This window comes from Myotis myotis, unplaced genomic scaffold (genome assembly GCF_014108235.1).
Source record: "Myotis myotis isolate mMyoMyo1 unplaced genomic scaffold, mMyoMyo1.p scaffold_m19_p_12, whole genome shotgun sequence".
Taxonomy (NCBI): Eukaryota; Metazoa; Chordata; class Mammalia; order Chiroptera; family Vespertilionidae; genus Myotis; species Myotis myotis.
Window position 1 is genome coordinate 35,764,648 of NW_023416316.1, and position 19,542 is coordinate 35,784,189.

General features: G+C 48.3%; 1 pseudogene; it reads left to right on the top strand.

Annotated features, from left to right (window-relative positions):
- The window catches only part of LOC118667728, a 79,110-nt pseudogene extending 65,365 nt beyond the window's left edge, over window positions 1–13,745 (top strand).
- Window positions 13,746–19,542: the final 5,797 nt, after the last annotated feature.

Genomic DNA, 19,542 nt, shown 5'->3' on the forward strand with positions numbered 1-19,542 from the left:
AGTATGGAGGAATGAAGCTGGGAGACTGTTTACTATGCCAAGCTAAAAGTGTGAACTTCAATGTCTAAACAATAGGGAGCCATTGAAGGATTTTTGAGTAGGACAGTGACTTATTCACATCTGCATTTTGGAAGCATTTCTTTGGTGAATATATGAATAACAGAATAAGGGTAGAGGAAATGCAATGAATGGAACCCAGTTATCTATTTGCCATCTTCATTACCAAATAATAAGGATTGGCATGAGGGTCCCGAAAGCAAGGTGAGAGATATTTAGAGGGAATCAGTGTAATTTAGTGATTAAGTGAACGTGGAAAGCAAGGAAAAGGAAGAGTGATAGAATTGCAGGTTGCAAGTTCGAAACAATGGGAAAATGGAGCAGGCTGAGAAATGTGTCCTACTTTGGCTATGTGAATTTTGAGTTGTCTGTGGGACATCCAGGTCAAGATGTGTAGTAGCCCATTGCTCAGGAAAGAGATGTGGGCTCGATCTGCTTGAGACTCTCCAGAATAGACAACAGTTGACATGCCCATGAGTTGCATCATGAAGGGGGGCTGTCCCATGTTTGGCATGGGCTGGGGTCTCACCCTGGGAGGGGGTTATATAGAAGCTGGGTGGCAATGAAGATCCTGGCAGTATTATAAATGAGAGGGAGAAAAATTAAAAGACTAAGGAAAAGAGGGGGAAATTACCCAGGTTCAAATTATTGCTAATCATTCCTGGCTGTTCCTCTTTAAAAAGAAAAAAGGACTCAAGGAGGAAAATTGTTCACCAGCAGTCACCTCCACTGCCACTGTGATGCCTGGTGACACATAATTAGAAAACAAATGACAGATTAGTTTAATAATATTCATTAGCAACTAATGAAACTGGCAGTGTTTCCTTTTGAAAGCAGGTTGGGCTGTTAGTTGATTTTAAGCAAATTATGCTCCTCCCCTACAGCCTCCCTCCTCACTCTCCCCTCCCCTAACTGCCTTTCAGCTAGAGGCTGGGGGGTGAGGGGAGGGATTGCAAATGACTCATAAAAAGGGGCACAAAGGATGAGGTGATTGAGGAGACAAAAAGAATAAGAGGAGACAAATCAGAAAGAAGAACCTCCTGAGGTCAGGGGAGGAGAGAAATGAAGGAAGAGAATGAGTGTAACCTTCCCCCCCCACCCAACCCCACCCCAGCTATCTTCAAACATTTAACTGCTGTCAAAAAACAAAATTTCCATTTGCCTCAGGGAGAAAATGGTTAACAGAAGAAAAAAAAAAATCAGTGCTTCCTCTTAGGCATTGTTGTTCTTTTCTTTTTCCTTAAAAAAAAAAAAAAAAAGTTATCCTAAGTAAGAATTTTAACGATATGCAGAAATCATAGCTGTCTTCCTGAATTGCTGTAGGACTGACCCCCTTGACAGTTCTTAAATTATTCAGCTATCAAGGGCCTGCTAAACATTAAATTAAGCATCCTCTCTCCCCTGTCCTAAACCATTAAGTTATGCAAATGCACAGATAATGGGGCATATGACAACCGGAGGCATTAATCACGCAGCCCTGTCTCTGGGCTGTTGTTATGTAGAAACTGCATCTGCCAACAGACGGAACAGCCACAATTAGATCTCACTTAATGGAATGAGGAGACTGCCTAGCCCTCCACACTCGTGTTAGGTTGTAGACTAGGGAGTGAATAAGGCACTGGGGAGATGAGCCTGCTCTCCCGCTCGCTCTCCCTCTCTCTCTCTTTTTAATACCTGCTTCTCCAATTGAAATGAAAAATTACCTGTAATTGTTATCATTTGCAAACAAAACCTGTCAGAAGACAAACCTGCTGTTTACAATGGGAGTTTTTGTTGTTCCTTGGGGGGGAATTTCCTTCATTCGTGTGTGTGTGTGTGTGTGTGTGTGTGTGTGTGTGTGTGTGTGTGTGTTTAACAAATTCTCTGTCTTTTGGAGCTTGGGAGTGGGAAGAAGCAAACAACCTCCAAATTGCTCTCGAAGATGCAGACTGACTCACCCAGCCCACTCTGCTGTGGGCTGCTTGGCTCCCACCAGCACCAATCATCCAAGAAAGAGGCGGGCAGAGAGTAAGCTGTCTTCTACCAGTCTCTCCCCCTTCCCCCCAGCAAGTGGTAGATGAGATAGACAGGGAGACATCCATCCCCTCATCTTCCCAAGAATTTTCCTATTGCTTCTCCATGATTGAACACTCAATTTACAGCTTATGTATTTTTTTGAAATCCAAGTACATAGTTAAGCATTTTTACCGAGGTCAATTACTTGTTATTTTTAGTTTTACTCTTAGGACATGAGGACAACACAACTGGCTTTGTAGGAATCTATGTAGATGACTTGCTAACAGTTGCCATCTATAGACTTGAGTTGGCATATTATTTTATACAGAAACATTGACTTCCAACTGGTTTCTCAAGAATCCTATGGTTCCACAGTCCTGGGTAGAGAGGAGGCCCAATATGGTGTAAGGCCGCTGAAAAACCCCCCCCCCTTCCCCCTGGACCAGCTTTTCCAGTAAGCCCTGGTTAATGTAAAGATTAAAGAGAACTTCCCCCTCCTGACCTTTCCCGTAAAGCTCTGGCGCCCTGATCTGGTCATAGCATAGTTATCTTATCACTCCTCGGGATCGGCCTGCGCATACCAGACCACCCTGGCCCCTTAGGAAATGAGTCAACTAATAACAAAGACCTGTCCCTGTAAAAGATGAGTTATGAGTTAACTGGTAACCCAGTTCCCTGTTTTCCGGCCACCTGCATGTGGTTTTTGCCTTTATAAACCCGTGTTCTGCAATTGCTCGGGGCTCCAGTCAGCAGCACTTCCTTTGTGTTGTTGCCTGCCTGCCTGAGAGCCCCTGCGCTGCGCTTGTAATAAAAATCCTCTTGCTCTTGCATCAAGCCTCGGTCTCTGCGTTTGACTTGGGGTCGTCGCCTCCTCTGCTGGACTCTCCGGGGGTCTTAGGGCCCAACATTTGGGGGCTCGTCCGGGATGAGGCGACCCCCTTCAAGCGCTGGGATCGGTCTTGGAGGTAAGCAGACTCCGGAGTCATTCAGTGTTTGTCTTGTCCTTTGTTCGTTCTTAGTTTCGGTTTTTCAGGAAGACAGGGTGTCGGCTCCGTAAGGAGTCGGCTCCTCTGGTCGTAGGGGCTTCGGCCAGAAAAACTGTCACCCTGGGGGACGCCCCAGGATCGGGCGGTGACCAAGAGGTCTTGGTCACTTCAGGTTCTGGCTGTCCGGCAACGGGCACTCGCGTGTCCGGCCGGACTAGCATTAGGGAGGGATATCATCCCTCAGCGGCCGTTCTGTATCTGGGTAAATTCTTGTGGATCCGGTGTCTTGTCGCGTCATTGTTTGTTCTTTGTTTTTGTCTTTTACTCCTCTTCTCCCATCCAGGTAACATGGGCCACGGAAGCAGCACCCCTCTTTCTCTTACAGTAGCACACTGGACGGACGTCCGGAGTCGGGGACTCAATCTTTCCGTCAGTGTCAAGAAGGGTCCTTGGCAGACTTTCTGTTCATCCGACTGGCCAGCCCTAGGCGTGGGATGGCCAGCGGACGGGACTTTTGACCTGTCTATTATTTTTGCAGTAAAGAATAAGGTGTTCCAATCAGGCACGGCGGGCCATCCAGACCAGCAGCCGTATATTGTCGTCTGGCAGGACCTGGTCCAGAACCCTCCCTCTTGGCTGAAACCCTGGCTGCCATCCGGAACCTCCCGGGTTCTCGTGGCCCAGGCCCCTCCCGCCGCAGATCAGACGAAACGTCCCCTGGCAGATTCTCAAACCGATCTTCTCCTCTTGGACTCTCCACCCCCTTACCCCTCTCCTCTCCAGCCAGAGCCGCCGGGGAGACCGGAGCCTTCAGCACCTCCTCCCGCCCCTCCAACAGAGGGACCGGCCCAGGGAACCCGGAGTCAGAGGAGACATCCCGCGTCTCCAGATTCGACCGTAGCCTGCCCTCTCCGACCATACGGGCCTCCACCCCCCCGCGGAGACGATAATGAAACGGCTCCGCTCCAGCCACTCCAATACTGGCCCTTCTCCTCGGCAGACCTCTATAACTGGAAAACTAACCACCCTCCCTTTTCAGAGGATCCCCAGCGTCTAACGGGGCTGGTTGAGTCCCTTATGTTCTCTCACCAGCCCACTTGGGACGATTGTCAACAGCTTCTTCAGACTCTCTTTACTACAGAGGAAAGGGAGCGGATCCTCTTGGAGGCCCGGAAGAACGCCCCTGGCCCCGACGGCCGGCCGACTCTACTCCCTCATTTGGTGGATGCGGCCTTTCCTCTGGCCAGGCCGGACTGGGACTTCAACACGGCAGAAGGTAGGGAGCACCTGAAGGTCTACCGCCAGACACTAGTGGCCGGCCTCAGAGGGGCAGCTCGGCGCCCCACGAATTTGGCTAAGGTAAGAGAGGTCATACAGGGGCCCACTGAACCGCCTTCTGTTTTTCTCGAGCGATTAATGGAGGCGTTCAGACGGTACACCCCGTTTGACCCCACCTCGGAGGGGCAGAGGGCCTCAGTAGCTATGGCTTTCATAGGGCAGTCAGCATTAGATATTAAGAAAAAGCTGCAGAGACTTGAGGGATTGCAGGACTTTACCCTCCAAGATTTAGTTAAGGAAGCAGAGAAAGTGTACCATAAGAGGGAGACCGAGGAGGAAAAGGAGCAGCGGAAGGAGAGAGAGAGAGAGGAGAAGGAGGAGAAAAAGGAAAAAAGGGAAGAGCAGAGACTAACCCGTATCTTGGCCGCAGCAATAGAAGGGAGTAAGCCACAGGAGAGAGGAAAAGGAAGACAGGCAGGGGCCCTGGGCAACAGGCCACCGTTAAGGAAGAATCAATGTGCTTATTGCAAGGAAGAAGGACATTGGAAGCGGGAGTGCCCAAAGAGACTAGCAAAGAAGGCGCTGGCACTCCAGGAAGATAGTGATTGAAGAAGTCGGGGCTCGGATCCCCTCCCCGAGCCTAGGGTAACTCTTAAGGTGGAGGGGAAGCCTGTTAACTTTCTGGTAGACACAGGGGCCCAATATTCAGTTCTTAAGAAACCACTAGGACCAGTCTCCCAGAAGACCTCCTGGGTGATAGGGGCAACGGGAAATGAGCAATATTCCTGGACCACCACCCGGACAGTTGATCTAGGCACGGGAAGAGTGACTCATTCCTTCTTAGTAATACCCGAGTGTCCAGCCCCCCTTCTGGGAAGAGACTTGCTAACTAAAATGGGGGCTCAGATCACTTTCACCCCACGGGGGCCGACCCTGACCCAACATGGAGAGCCAATTACTCTCTTGACACTCCAGCTCGAAGACGAGCATCGGCTGTTTGAGAGTAATGTCCGAAAGGACGAGAGGATAGCGGGATGGTTACAGCAATACCCCAAAGCTTGGGCTGAAACCGCGGGGATGGGCTTAGCTACCGAACGGCCCCCCGTGATAGTAGAGCTTAAGTCCACTGCAACCCCGATTGCAGTACGACAGTACCCCATGGCAAAAGAAGCCTGGAGGGGGATCAAGGTTCATGTCCAACGCCTCCTACGTCTTGGAGTCCTCGTTAAGTGCCACTCCCCGTGGAACACCCCACTCCTCCCGGTAAAAAAGCCCGGAACTGATGACTACCGACCGGTGCAGGATTTAAGAGAAGTCAACAAGAGGGTACAGGATATTCATCCCACGGTCCCCAATCCTTACAATCTCTTAAGCTCTATCCCTCCGTCCCATGTGTGGTATTCAGTCCTAGACTTAAAAGATGCCTTCTTCTGCTTAAGACTGCATCCTGCCAGCCAGAATATTTTCGCCTTCGAGTGGAGAGACCCAGATTCGGGAATAACGGGGCAGCTGACTTGGACCCGACTTCCGCAAGGATTCAAAAATTCCCCCACTATCTTCGATGAGGCTCTTCATCAAGACCTGGCTGCTTTCCGTGCTGACCACCCGCAAGTCACCCTTCTCCAGTACGTGGATGACCTTCTCCTCGCCGGAGCTACTAAGGAGGACTGTGAAACAGGTACCGGGGCCTTGCTTTTAGAGCTCTCCCGCCTAGGATACCGGGTCTCGGCCAAGAAGGCCCAGATATGTCAGCGGAGAGTGACCTATTTAGGATACGCACTAGAAGGGGGAAAGAGGTGGCTCACTGAAGCCCGAAAAAGCACAGTCACCCAGATTCCCAGACCACAGACCCCCCGGCAGGTACGCGAGTTCCTGGGAACAGCTGGATTCTGCCGCCTCTGGATTCCAGGTTTTGCAACCCTAGCGGAGCCCCTATACCCGCTGACAAAACAAGGGAACCCCTTCGAGTGGGGGGAGACTCATCAGAAAGCCTTTGACGACATTAAAAAGGCTCTTCTCTCGGCGCCAGCATTGGCCTTACCAGATGTGGCCAAGCCCTTCACTCTGTTCATAGATGAAAGAAAGGGAGTAGCCAGGGGGGTCCTAACTCAAACCTTAGGCCCCTGGAAGAGGCCGGTAGCCTATTTATCCAAGAGACTAGACCCAGTGGCTAGGGGTTGGCCAGGCTGTCTAAGAGCAATTGCAGCTACTGCCCTGCTTGTAAGAGATGCGGACAAACTTACCTTGGGGCAGAAACTAACTGTGGTGGCCCCACACACTCTCGAGAGTGTTATCCGGCAGCCACCGGACCGGTGGCTGTCCAACGCCCGGATGACTCACTACCAGAGTCTCCTGCTAAGTGAAGATCGAATCCGCTTCGGGGCTCCGGTAGCTCTCAACCCAGCAACCTTACTACCGGAAGTAAATCCTGAGAGCAAAGAAGTCCTACACTCATGCCGTGACATTCTGGCAGAGGAAACAGGGCCGAGGAGAGACCTCAAAGATTCCCCCTTGCCAGAGCCTCAACTCACCTGGTACACGGATGGAAGCAGCTACCTCTATGAAGGTAAGAGGGTGGCGGGAGCGGCTGTGGTCAGCAAGGACCGGACTATCTGGGCTAGTAGCTTGCCCGAAGGGACTTCGGCCCAGAAGGCTGAATTAATTGCTCTGACACGGGCTCTCAGGCTGGCAGAGAACAGCCGGGCTAATATTTATACTGACAGTCGTTATGCTTTTGCCACTGCTCATGTGCACGGGGCTATATACCGTCAGAGAGGTCTCCTCACCTCAGCAGGAAGGGAAATTAAAAATAAAAAGGAAATCCTCGACCTCCTAGAAGCCATTCATGCCCCCCAGGAGGTAGCTATCATCCATTGTCCCGGCCACCAGAAAGGGACCTCGGAAACAGCTATAGGAAACAGGAAAGCGGATGCCGAGGCAAGGCAGGCCGCTCTAGGGCCCCGGCTACTCGCCCTCGCTGTTGGCCCCGCAGCACCACAGCCAGAGACCCTCCACTACACCCTAGAGGAGGAAAAAGACCTGCTTAAAAGGCCAGAAAAATACCATAAGGACAAACTAGGAGTGTGGAGAACTGCAGGGGAAAAAATGGTAGTACCAAGGGCGGCAGCCACTGCCTACCTCCAACAACTGCACCGCCTTACCCACCTGGGGGCCAAACACCTCAGCTCCACCAGCCGGGCAACGGGACACTATGTCAAAGGACTCGATCGCCTTTCAGAAGAAGTAGTTAAGCAATGCAAGGCGTGTCAGCTGGTAAATGTACATTCATCCCAGGTCGGGACCGGACACAGGCTCAGGGGAGACCGGCCCGGGAGTTACTGGGAGGTGGATTTTACAGAAGTAAAGCCCGCCCGATACGGTTATAAATATCTTTTAGTTTTCATAGATACCTTCTCAGGTTGGGTAGAAGCCTTCCCTACCAAAAGAGAAACTGCAACTGTGGTCGCCAAGAAGATCTTAGAAGACATCTTTCCACGGTTTGGAATTCCTAAGGTAATTGGATCAGACAACGGTCCAGCTTTTGTTGCCCAGGTAAGTCAGGGAATGGCCAAGATACTAGGGGCGGATTGGAAATTGCATTGTGCTTACAGGCCCCAGAGTTCAGGTCAGGTAGAAAGAATGAATAGAACATTAAAAGAGGCTATGACTAAATTGTCCTTAGAGACTGGCGTGGCAGACTGGACGGTCCTCCTTCCCTTTGCCCTTTTCCGCGCGCGAAACACCCCAGGCCCCTTGGGGGTGACACCGTTCGAGGTTTTGTTTGGGGCCTCTCCGCCCCTAGCCGCTGACCCTTGGTCCGTGCCCACAGACACTCACACCCCTCAATCCCTGCTTGCCAGGCTGAAGGCCCTCGAGACTGTCCAGAAGGAGGTGTGGACTCCCCTGGCCGCCCTCTACCAACCAGGAGAACTGCAAGTCCCCCACCAGTTCCAGGTCGGAGACTTTGTGTACATCAGACGCCATCGGGCCGCTAATCTCGAGCCGAGGTGGAAGGGACCCCACCTGGTATTGCTGACAACCCCAACAGCGGTCAAGGTAGACGGTGTAGCTGCTTGGATCCACGCCTCCCACGTCAAGCGGGCACCCCCATCAGACGACACCGATCATGGATGGACTGTGGAGAAGACAGACAACCCTCTCAAGCTACGGATTTGCCGCCGCCCTCTTCCTGCTGAGCCTGCCGCTGATAAGTAGCAACCCCCATGCCCCAAAGAGACTAACTTGGAGGGTAATGTCCCCCCACACCGGACAGACGGCCTGGTCGGTCACCAATATAGCACCTAAAGGGACATGGTGGCCAGACTTAACGCCAGACCTCTGCGCTATGGCAGCAGGATACAGACTATGGGACCTCCCTGAGAGAACAGTAGAAGAAACTAAAGCAGGTATAGAGACCCGAGCTTACATAGGAAAAGGAAGAGATTTGCAATTTGGAGTTCACTGTAGTTATCTGGGGGCCCGTGAGCGTCTTACGATGACCCAATTCTATGTATGCCCCAAAGACAGGCAGGGACATAGAAAGAATTGTGGATCTGAACGAGAGTATTTCTGTGCAGAATGGGGATGTGAGACAACTGGTACTGGATATTGGATCAGAGGGCCCCCCGAGTGGGACCTCATCCAGGTTCGGAGAAATGAGAGCCAAACCTCCGGACATAGGGGTTGGGTTAACGCCCTGAATATCTCCTTCACCTCAGCTGGGCGGTCATACGACCTAAACAAGTGGCGCTGGGGAGTGACATGGGGGATCCGGCTGTATAAGGACCAACATGATGATGGCCTCCTTTTTAAGATAAGATTAGATGTACAGGATTACAGGCCACCAGTTGCAGTAGGACCCAACACCGTCTTGTCCAGCCGGCAGCTCCCCACGAAAGAAAGGCCTCTTGCCACCACCACCGTGGCAGGAACTAGCCCAGCCTCCAGGGAGGAACAGGCCAACCCCATAGAACTAGAGACAAACTCAGGTCAGAGGCTATTAGGCTTGGTAGAGGGGGCCTTTAGTTCTTTAAACATGTCCAAGTCTAACCTAACTGAGTCTTGCTGGCTCTGCCTAACTACAGGGCCCCCCTACTATGAGGGCATAGCCTTCCAGGGAAACTATACCAACACCACCAGCCATGACCACTGTTCGTGGGGACAGCAGGGGAAGTTGACCCTTACTGAGGTCTCAGGGCAAGGCACATGTATAGGACAAGTGCCAAAGGATCGCCAGCACCTCTGCAATGAAACCTTAGCATATCCCTCCTCTGCAAACTATTACTTAGTGCCCCCAACAGGGGGATGGTGGGCCTGTAATACGGGACTTACTCCATGTTTAGCAGCCCAGGCCTTTAACCGTTCTCAAGATTATTGTATCCTTGTCCAACTAGTCCCCAGGATCATGTATTATCAAGCTAATGCATTTGAAAAAGAATTTGACTTCTATTCTCCTTCCCATCGGGATAAACGGGAACTTGTTTCACTGACCTTGGCTGCTCTCCTAGGTCTAGGGGTCGCGGCAGGAGTAGGAACAGGGACAACAGCCCTCATTAAAGGCCCCACCTATACTGAGGAGCTCAGAGCTGCTATAGATGAAGACCTCAAACATATAGAGCACTCCATAACTAAACTTGAGGAGTCTCTAACCTCTTTGTCTGAAGTAGTCCTACAAAATAGGAGAGGACTAGATCTCCTATTCTTAAAGGAGGGAGGGCTGTGTGCAGCTCTCAGGGAACAATGCTGTTTCTACGCTGATCATTCAGGGGTGATAAAGGATTCCATGTCAAAACTTAGGGAGAGATTAGAAACTCGCAAAAGAGAGCGAGAGGCCAAGCAAGGCTGGTTTGAAAGTTGGTTTAACAGCTCACCGTGGTTCACAACCCTGATATCCTCTCTCGTGGGACCCCTGATCATTTTACTCCTCCTTTTGACATTCGGGCCATGCATAGTAAACCGCTTAATCGCCTTCATCCAGGACCGGATTAGTGCAGTTCAGGTAATGGTCCTCCAACAGCGGTATCAGCCTGTACCCTCAAACATTAGCCTGTAGTTCCATGATTGGAACTTCCCACAAGAAAAGGGGGGAATGTAAGGCCGCTGAAAAACCCCCCCCCCTTCCCCCTGGACCAGCTTTTCCAGTAAGCCCTGGTTAATGTAAAGATTAAAGAGAACTTCCCCCTCCTGACCTTTCCCGTAAAGCTCTGGCGCCCTGATCTGGTCATAGCATAGTTATCTTATCACTCCTCGGGATCGGCCTGCGCATACCAGACCACCCTGGCCCCTTAGGAAATGAGTCAACTAATAACAAAGACCTGTCCCTGTAAAAGATGAGTTATGAGTTAACTGGTAACCCAGTTCCCTGTTTTCCGGCCACCTGCGTGTGGTTTTTGCCTTTATAAACCCGTGTTCTGCAATTGCTCGGGGCTCCAGTCAGCAGCACTTCCTTTGTGTTGTTGCCTGCCTGCCTGAGAGCCCCTGCGCTGCGCTTGTAATAAAAATCCTCTTGCTCTTGCATCAAGCCTCGGTCTCTGCGTTTGACTTGGGGTCGTCGCCTCCTCTGCTGGACTCTCCGGGGGTCTTAGGGCCCAACAATGGGAAAGACCCATGATCACCACCCTCCCTACCACCACCCCACACACAGCAGGAGCATCACTTTCAGCTGTTTCATATACTGAGCTTTTGTGTTAAGAAAAGGTTATTCTGTTCCCCCAGCACCACCAGCACCCCACACCAAGAAATATTTTCTGGAATTAATATTACATGGAAAGTGTTTTTTTAAAAAAAAAAAACACAAAACAATAACAACAAAAAAAACACAACACTGCTCTCCAAAGTTAACTGGCTCTTCCTTTCATTGGATTCAGTGAGATCCATTCATAATAAACAGATCTCATTAAAATTGTCATTTTTTTTCTTTAATTTACCCCAGGGCTTGATTTCTGGGCTTGCCCTTTATTGGCTGCATGACCCTTCAACAGGTGCCTCAATCCCTCTAAGATTCAGTTTTTCATCCATCAGATGGGGATAGTACCTTCCTCCCAAGGATGTCAGAAGAATCCAATAAGAACCAATGTAAAATGCCTAGCACAGTACTTGCTACCTAGCTGGTGTCTAATAAAAATCTTTCTTTACCAAATATATCAAACCCTTAACAAAGAAGTAGTTATACATCTCTAACCCCCACAATGCTGGCACCGTGCTGGGTCCATCACAGACTTTACACAAATAGTTGCTAAATGCAAGAAGGAATCACCAATGCCCAGCTAGACCCACATCCCTTGGCCACACAAATCCAGGGTAGGCCATCCATGACAGTGTGACAGATCATAAATGAAGAATTCTGGAGCTTACAACTCACTGTCTTACTATGAGAATTTTCATCAAATCCCCCCACAATATATAGCTCTCTGCCTTGCTCTTTTAAGGATCTAAGTGTTATAAATCTTTGCTAAAGGACACTAATGACACATGTTGCTTTTTCAATTGAGGCAGACGGACAATCCTAATGTCGAATGCATTAAAGCAGAGGAAACAGTCAGTCCACAACACAGAAAGCCCAGCACTTGGACTTGGAACGAGACCACCTGAGTTTGATTGAATCAGATTCAGCCAAGTATGACCTTGAGCATTAACCTCTTCATGCCTCACCTTCCTGTCTTAGCACTTATCTGTAGGGCTATGGTGAGGGTTAGAGTTAAGAAATGAGAGATGCTCGGAGCAATGCTTAGAACATAGTAAGTACTCAAAAAATATTGACTGCTATTATATTTATAACTGACATTATTAATTCCTCATCATAAACCCTTTTCAGCCCTATTCAACCCTTCTCTCGTCTAGCTGTCCTCTAACCTCATGGGTGAAACAGAAGAGATTCAGCCATACAGAACAAATTCCTAAAGAAACTTTATTCATAGAACAAGTGTGAAAATTTATTTTATTGGCAGTAAAAGGGAATTTTAAGGCTATAATACCAGCTCTTTATTCCTCAAAGGGAAGTAGTTGCTGTAACGCTGTACTTTGAGCTACATGGCTAGTTAGCACCTTCCTTCTTCTTTGGAGAACCATGAAATCTATTATGGTCCCTTAGGAGGCAAGTTTCAATGAGAAATTGCTACATTTGTTCAAAAAGAAAAACATATTGACCATGATGGAAAGATTTTACCCATATCTACATAATGGTGACAAAATTGGACATGGCTAAAAGGCCTGGGAAGCCCAATTCTTAGGAACATTCCGGGGGCCAGTGAGGCAACCAGACTGGAGCCAAGTTTTGGATGTCATTAGTGATGAGCATGGGATCGGCCCAACTGGCAATCACCATGGAGAGTGACTTGTAGCTGTGTAGTACAATGCAGCTGCTAGTTGCAAGTAGTACCTCAGGCTATCCTGGTGGATCTACAGCCTGGCACGATAGACTCGGTCAGGTCTGAACCATTGGGCCAGATCTTCAGGCCAGACAACTTCATGTTTGGTCAGAGTGGGACTGGGAACATCTGAGCAAAGGGCCACTACATAGAGGGAGCTGAACTGGTGGACTCAGTCCTGGACGTGGTGAGGAAGGAGTCAGAAAGCTGTGACTGTCTGCAGGGCTTCCAGCTGACCCACTCACCGGGGATGGCACCCAGTTAGGGATGGGCACACTGCTTATCAGCAAGATCCAGCAGGAGTACCCAGATCGCATCGTGAGTACCTGCAGCGTGATGCCCTCGCCTAAGGTGTCCGACACGGTGGTCAAGCCCTACAATGCCACCCTCTTCAACTACCAGCTGGAGGAAAACACAGATGAAACCTACTCCATTGATAATGAGGCCCTGTATGACATGTGCTTTCGCAACTTGAAACTGACCACCCCCACGAATGGAGACCTCAACCACCTAGTGTCGGCCACCATGAGCAGGGCCACCACCTGCCTGCACTTCCTGGGCCAGCTGAACTCAGACCTGTGCAAGCTGGTAGTGAACATGGTGCCCTTCTCACGCCTCTACTTGTTCATGCCTGGCTTCGCCCCCTCTGACCAGCCAGGGCAGCCAGCAGTATCAAAGCCCATCAGGGCCACTACCTGACAGTGGCTGCTGTTTCCTGAGGCCACATGACCATGAAGGAGGTGGACAAGCAGGTGCTCAACATGCAGGACAAGAACAGCAGCGCCTTTGTGGAGTGGATCCCCAACAATGTGAAGACAACCCATGGTGCGACATCCCGCCTGGAGGCCTGAAGATGTCAGCCACTTTCATTAACAGCACGGCCATCCAGGACCTGTTCAGGCACATCTCAGAGCAGTTCTTGGCCATGTTTCAGGGTAAGGCCTTCCTGCTCTAGTACACAGGTGAGGGCATGGACAAGATGGAGCTCACCAAGGCTGAGAGTAGCATGAAGGACCTGCTGAAGCCTGGCTCTCAAAACTGTGAGCATGGCAAGGACAGATGATCTCTGGAGTATGGAGAGTGGAGAGTCTTGATTATCCTGTAGGCATCAGAAATTGTATATAGAAACATGGTTATTTTGGGTTTTTTTTTTTAAATTTATCCTTAGAGAGGGTTGGGGGGACATCCATTTGTTGTTTCACTTATTTATGCATTCACAGGTTGATTCACATATGTGCCCTGACTGGGATCAAACCCAGAACCTTGGCTAATGGGGAGGATGCCCCAACCAATTGACCTACCTGGCCAGGGTGATTTATCCTTGTTTTAGAAATTGATCAAGATGTTGAGCTGCCCCCTGCACTGAAAAGGTTGCCAGTTCAATTCCCCATCAGGGCACATACCCAGGTTATAGGTTTGACCACCATTCGGGCGCATGCTGGAGGCAACCGATGGATATTTCTCTCACTCTCTCTCTCTTTCCCCCCTTTCCCTTCCTCTCTTAAAAAAATCAGTAAAAACATATTTTTAAAAATGAAATTGACCAAGATGGCCTTAATATTCCCCCTCAGATTGATTTAACATTAGACAAGATTTTTCCCAATTCTAGGTCTCTTACTTCCCTTTTCTTGGAGCATCCTCTTTAGAACATTTGTAATTGTAAATCCTTTCCCTGGCCCTTAAAGTGTATATAAATCTTTTTAATACGTTCTTGTGAGTGCCCCAGCCGGTGTGGCTCAGTTCTTTGGGTGTCCTCCTGTGCACCAAAGGATTGTAGGTTGGATTCCCAGTCAGGGCACATGCCTGGGTTGCAGGCTCGATCCCTGGTAGGGGACATGCAAGAGGCAATCAATGTTGCATTCCCACATGATGTTTCTCTCTCCCCCTCTTCCTTCCTCTCCAAAAAAGAATTAATAAAAATTTTTTAAAAAACAAGTCTTATCAGCTTTATGACCCAGGACCGTCTTTCTCAAAGACTTAGGAACCATCTCTTGAAACGCAATCAAAGGAGAACTTATCCTTACCACCCAGTCTCTGTGGGAGCATGACCTCGGGGGCCACCTTGCTCCAAGTTGTAAAATTACCTCTTATCATAATGATATGAGAAGTTTAATATTACTTTGGGTAAAACCAAATAGCAGACATGGATGACCCATATCTCTCCTTCACACCCCAGCCCTTAAAAATCCTACCACCCTCTGCTTCAGCAGGGTTGAGCTCAGGTGAGTTCTGGCTTCTCTCCCCTATTGCAATAGCCTTGACTAAAACCTTTGCCTGTGTAGCTTTGACCAGTATACTTTTTGCTCTGACAGGATATTCTCCCTTCTTGGACTTTCATTCCCCTTCAGCTATATCCCTATTCTCTATTCCCTTGGAGAGCAAAATTCCTTCCAAGACTTGTCTGTGCTCACTGTCCCTCTTCCTCTCTGCTCCACTCTGGCTTCTGCTTCCACCCCTCCACCAGAACTTCCCTGTCAACTCCATTAATGACCTCTTGTTATGACTTCGTTAAATTAAAGTTGTTAGGTTCAGTCTGACCTCAAAGACAAAGACTAAAACTGCTGTAACAGTTTCCAGTCACAGACAACTAGACTAACATAGGCTGATGTAATTAAGACATCAAATAGTCACATAACAGAAAATCTGGGAGCAGACAGTCCAGTTTGGATGATAGGATGATAGGGCTTCAACTAATTTCTCTGATTTTTGGTGTGTGTTTTTAAACTCAGGGATTTATATTGGCTGCTATTGCTCCATTCCCTACGATCAAGAGATCTCTGCCCAGCCTGAATGAAGTTGGGGGCTCTTAGCAGAAAAGAAGTGAGATAATGGCAGGTTGCTTGGGCAACAAAAGATTGGCCATGGCCGCCAGTGGTTTTGAACGATGGCTTTAAGGCCATCATGTCTTCAGTCCCAGCAGTTCCTGATGATACATGGGATACATATCACCTGCCAACCTTGACTGACTGGCAGTGGCAGCCTGGAAGTGCTATGACTGGAAATGAAACATTTGTAGGATCCCAGGAAAGATGGTCTGAACTTTTTAGCAATAGCTGTGAAGCACATGGCCCAGGGGAGTAGCAAGCAGCAGGAGTGCTTGTATTACAGATCATTTCTTCCTTGCTAGACTGTCCACAGGCTGTGCCAGGTGCAGGAAATGCCTCCTATATTGATGGCAATTCCTATTTTTCCCCCAACAAGACTAGTCCCAAACCCCCTATGCCTGCTTCGGCTTCCTCTGTGTCTGAATATCATCTGTTCATATTAAGGAGGAAAGGATCAGCCCAGGAGGGGGCGTAGGCAGGTGGAATCCTACATTCCTTCTAATATCTGATGGAAGCACGAGCAAAATGATCTTTATGCTGTCCTCCCCAGGTTCTAAATATGATGGACTATACTATAAGTACAACCCTTGAATAAGAAGTTGAGATAAATTGAGTAGGAAACTTTATATCTGAAAAATTGTCTCAACCAACTATTTCTGAACCATTTTTACTATCTATTTTTACAAACCATTTTTCAAAGGCACCCCTAGCAATAAGTCTAGAGTATTTGTTTCCAAACTTGAGCATTTTTATGCAAACTTTTCATCTTCCTGGGCTAGATGACTCTAAGAAAAATATTTCATTTATTAGAAGGGCTGCATTGCAAAGCCTTGCCCCATGAGAACACAAGCTCTATGGGAGCAAGAATGTTGGCCTGGTTTGTTCATTCTGTATCCCTAGCACCTAGCCAAGTGTCTCCACGTCAAAAGCGTTCAGTAAATATTTGTTGAATTGATGTCATAGGATAACCATCCTTCTTGTGCTGTGTGACATGTCCTGCTTCACTTTCCCCTTGAGGATTAAGATATTGATGGAGGATCCGCCAAGATCATTGGCATGCCCTAGATGAGAAATAGGGATGTGCAGGAGGGAAGCATGTGAGTCAGAGCTATCTATTCAGCCTTAAGTGGAAACTCAAGAGACACGCACCAAGGGAGCTGGCGGTAGGCCCAAAGTAACAGCTCTCCCTAGGAGGAGCTATGTCATGCTAGGAAGTCACTTAACATTAATAATAATAGCCAACACTTATATAAGTGCCCTATTCCAAGTGCTCTATTTGATTACTTTACTTAATCCTTACAGCTAAAAGCAGATACTATTACTGTCATGTCCCTTTAACAGATGAGACTACTAAGGCACCGAGTTAAATCAACTGCCCAATTTCCCAAGGTCACACACACACACACACACACAGTTAGAATCAGAACCAGAATTTGAACCTGGTAATCTTGCTTAAGTATCTGTGTTCATAACATCTCCACTGTGCAGACACTTTGGACTCTTACAGGATCTCCAGGACCCCAATTTGCAAATTAATTAGGGCTGTGAGATCAAGAGGAATGACGGGTCAGTAGCCCTCAAACCTTCTCAGCTGCATGACTGTTTGGGGGACGGGGGTGGGGGTAGTGGTATGGGGGGATGAGGGTTGCCGGTTGGATCTTCTTGGCCAGCCAAATTTATAGAAACAAAGTAGAATGGTGGTTAGCAAGAGCTGGGGGGAGGGGAAAGGAAATTTGTTGTTTAAAGGGTATAGAGTTGCAACTTTACAAGGTGAAAAGTGAATACACTTAACACTACTAAACACTTAAATAGTTAAGACGGTAACTTTTATGTTATGTGGTTTTTACCAGATTTAAAAAAAATGGTAAGAAATCTTACTTGGCCCAGCTAGTGTGGATCAATGATTGAGCGTCGACCTATGAACCAGGAGGTCACTGTTTGATTCCCGGTCAGGACACATGCCCGGTTGAAGCTGGATCCCCGGTAGGGGGTATGCAGGAGACGGCTGTTCAATGATTCTCTTTGATCATTGATGTTTCTATCTCTCTCTCCCTTTCCCTTCCTCTCTGAAATCAATAAAAATATTTTTAATTAAAAAATAAATTTTAAAAACTCCTACATAGCAGCACAGTAAGTAAAATGCACGGGGAACTGCCCGATTCAGTGGGAGCAGGGGTGTATGATCCCAGCCTCCTGGCTTCTTTTCCCAGATCCTCCCACCAGAACAGCCCCCAAGGAGAGGTCATCAAAGCATAGGTTTAAAAGCACTAGACGTGAGAACTTCTAAATTCTCCTTAAGCCGATTCCCCAGCCTCAGCTCAAATCATACTCTCAAAAGTCGCAATCTCAAAAATCCCTGTGGCCCCTCAACATGCAACCAGTCAATTCATGCTCGCCACCATGGTACTTGAGATCTTCCATGATACGGCCCCAGTTTAAATGTCCAAGTTTACAAAGTATCACCATGTTTTTCCTCCCAACCCCACTCCACCCACGTGCCCGCCCTCCACTCCAGCCACATGGGACACTAATCTTTTTCTCATCAGATCAGCCACTGGCACACTTTCATGTCATGGTGTCCCATTTCCTGCTGCTTTTTCTTGGCAAATCCTATCTCCCTGGACTCTCCCATTCCCCTGTACTCAAGAGTTCATCATAATAGTCTTTTGAGCCTTTCTGTGTGTTGCCTTGTTCATCCTTATTTATGAAACAAGGGCTATGTGTACAACCAGCCCAGCCCAGAAGCCTGTTTCCATTCCCACCTTAGAGATGGATGAGATGTCACCTCTACTCCACTGTCACTTCCACAGGTTCCCAGTTCCCCCACCCTCTGTCTGTTCTGAGGGTACAGCAAGTACCCAAGACTCCCAGGTGGAAGAGTGGATGGGGAGGAGTTCAGAGAGACTGGGACACAGGCGAGCATTGACAATAGCCTATCCCTTCCTATCCCCCGACCATGGTTCTAAGCCTAAGGAACAGGGAGGCATTGCATGCTGGGAAGGCAGCCTCGGCTGTGACCAGCTTGTAGCAATAAGAATCAAGAGAACTCCAACATGAAACAAGTGGGGACGTTGCACATATTGTTTCATTTGAAAAAAAAAATATCCTAACTAAAGAACAGAACAGTTCCCATCTTTGACCACAAAGCTCTCTTTGCATCTTCCTTGGGTCCTAAAATGACCTACTACTGCCATCACCCGTACATTCACCAGCCCCCACGTTTTATTCTGACCCGTTTCACAGGAAGCTGACTGGAAGGAGGCACAGAGCAGGAAAACAAGGCATTTGAAAGGGAAATCCGCGCTTCCTAGTTTCGATGTGTACCAACCCCTCTGCCTACCACAGGAAATTATTTGGCTACTCCAACAGAGTAACCCATTCCTCTTTGTTTGGGAACACGGTGATTATACTCATGAGAGGAAGTAAATAAGATAAAGGTCATCACCCATGCTGGATTTTTCATTTGGTGAGCAGAATGAAAATCATTTGAACATGTCCCTGTGGAAAAAATAATCAATTTTTCATAGACTTGTTATAGGTTTCATAAAATATATTGCACACATATTCTTAAAAGTAAGAACATGGCTTTTTAATGATACTTAAAATATATGGTATGGCAAGAATTATTTAAAATGTGTTTCTGAGGCCTGAAATGTGGTGCCGCCTGTTAAAATATAGATGATTTGGATAAGTCTGTCTTCCTAGGATAAATGTGAGATCCAGCTCATCTTCTTAGAAAGCTAATATAAAGGAAGTTGATATTCAGGCAGTTAAGTAATTGATATAAACCCTCCCAAGATATTAGATCCCTTGAGCTTTTCTACCAGTGAGCAGTGTGTCCATTGGCCTGTGTGCATGAAAGAACTGCTCTTAACCCAGAGGTCAGGAAAACATTGTTCGCATAGAAAAAGTCAACACACAGTGGCCCAAGAGGAAGCAGAGCTGAATCCAATAGAAGTATGAACACCAGGCCTCCTCCTCACCCCTCTCCTCCCCACCGCTCCGCAGGGCCTGAGCACCCCCATCCTACCCTCC